This window comes from Physeter macrocephalus, chromosome 14, assembly GCF_002837175.3.
Source record: "Physeter macrocephalus isolate SW-GA chromosome 14, ASM283717v5, whole genome shotgun sequence".
In the NCBI taxonomy this organism is placed as follows: Eukaryota; Metazoa; Chordata; class Mammalia; order Artiodactyla; family Physeteridae; genus Physeter; species Physeter macrocephalus.
The window spans coordinates 94,393,408-94,395,333 of record NC_041227.1 but is presented as its reverse complement, the minus strand read 5'-3'; the positions used below and the strand labels follow the sequence as shown (position 1 = coordinate 94,395,333).

Below are 1,926 nucleotides of genomic sequence, written 5' to 3'. Positions count from 1 at the left end.
CCGGACGCGCAGGCTCAGCGGCCATGGCTCACGGGCCCAGCCGCTCCGCGGCATGTGGGATCCTCCCGGACCGGAGCACGTGGCACGAACCCGTGTGCCCTGCATCGGCAGGCGGACTCTCAACCACTGCGCCACCAGGGAAGCCCTAAATATGAAAGTTTTTTAAATGACATTTTTCTTTTATGAAAAGTATTATGGGAACAAGTTTGAGGGAGAAACTATAGCAGAGTTGTATGAGTATAAATTTTGTAGTCAGAACTGGGATGGAATCTCTATTCTGAAACTGCTTGCTTAGCTTTGTGACCCTGTGTGAGCAAATTATTTAACCTCTCTAAGCCTTAGTTTACTTATCTGAAAACCAGAAGTAATATTAGTGCCTAATTCACAAGGTAGAGTGAAAGTCAAATTAGATAATGTAAATAAAGTTGTTGGGTATAGTGTTTATAACATTAGTAAGTGGTACTAGATATTAAATATTAGTGATACTAAATTATTAAATATTAATACATAAAGTTAAAATTTCAGATATATTTCATTAAGGAAACTGAGTTTCAGAAAAATCAATTAGCAAGTTAACCAAGAATAGAATATTTTCCCGATTTAAAAAAAAATAAGCAAATAGCCCTTTTGGCCCTCTGAGCAGCACCATGGCAGTGGGCAAGAACAAGTGCTTATGAAAAGTGGCAAAAAGGTTGCCAAGAAGAAAGTGGTTAATCCATTCTCTATGAAAGATTTGTATGATGTGAAAGTACCAGCTATGTTCAGTATATGAAACATTGGAAAAACACTAGTCAGGAAAACTCAAGGAATCAAAATTGCATCTGATGGCCTCAAGGGTCGTGTTTTTAAAGTGAGCCTTGCTGATCTGCAGAATAATGAAGTTACATTTAGAAAATCCAAGCTAATTACTGAGGATGTTCAGGGCAAAAACTGCCTGACCAACTTCCATGGCATGGATTGTGCCTGTGATAAACTGTGCTCCAGAATGGTCAAAAAATGGCAGGTCATGATCGAATCTCATGCTGATGTCAAGACTACCAATGGTTATTTGCTTCATCTAATTGTATGTTGATTTTACTAAAAAACACAATAGTCAGAAATCCAGAAGAAGATGTTAGGAATCATGACCCAAGAGGTACAGACAAATAACTTGAAAAGGGCTTCCCTGGTGGCGCAGTGGTTGGGAGTCCGCCTGTGGATGCAGGGGACACGGGTTCGTGCACCGGTCCCGGAAGATCCCACATGCCGCGGAGCGGCTGGGCCCGTGAGCCATGGCCACTGAGCCTGCGCGTCCAGAGCCTGTACTCCTCAACGGGAAAGGCCACAGCAGTGAGAGGCCCGCGTACCACAATTAAAAAAAAAAAAAAAAAAAACTTGAAAAAAGTGGGCAATAAATTGATTCCAGACAGCACTGGGAAAGACATAGAAAAGGCTTTGCCAATCTTTTTATCCTCTCTCTGATGTCTTTGTTAGAAAAGTAAAAATCCTAAGAAGCAAAAATTTGACTTGGGTAAACTAATGGAGCTTCATGGTGAAGGTAGTAGTTTTGGAAAAGCTGCTGGGGATGAGTTGAATGCTAAAGTTGAATGAGCTTATGGATATGAGCCACTAGTCCAAGAATCTGTTTAAAATTCAGACATTTAATGGTGACAATAAAAAGTCATATTTGTGATGTTTAAAAAAAATAGAATAGGCAACTGCTGTCAACTAAAATCAATAGTGCATTCAGTAGCAGTCCTCTCTGAGTAGCAGGTTCAAAGTTGACTTTCACTCTCTTCTTTTTTGCTTCTCTATTTTTTCGTTGTTGTACATTTAACATTTATTCCTTTTGTTTGAAAAAAGTATTTTTAAAGAATGAATGAATTCAACATCTAACTCTCCTGTGAACATTAATCCAAAAAAAAACCCAACAGAATCAGTATGCCA

General features: G+C 39.5%; 1 pseudogene; it reads left to right on the top strand.

The window, feature by feature from the left end:
* Positions 1 to 647: 647 nt before the first annotated feature.
* On the top strand, positions 648 to 1,629 carry LOC112065998 (40S ribosomal protein S3a-like; annotated as a pseudogene).
* The last annotated feature ends 297 nt before the right edge of the window (positions 1,630 to 1,926 follow it).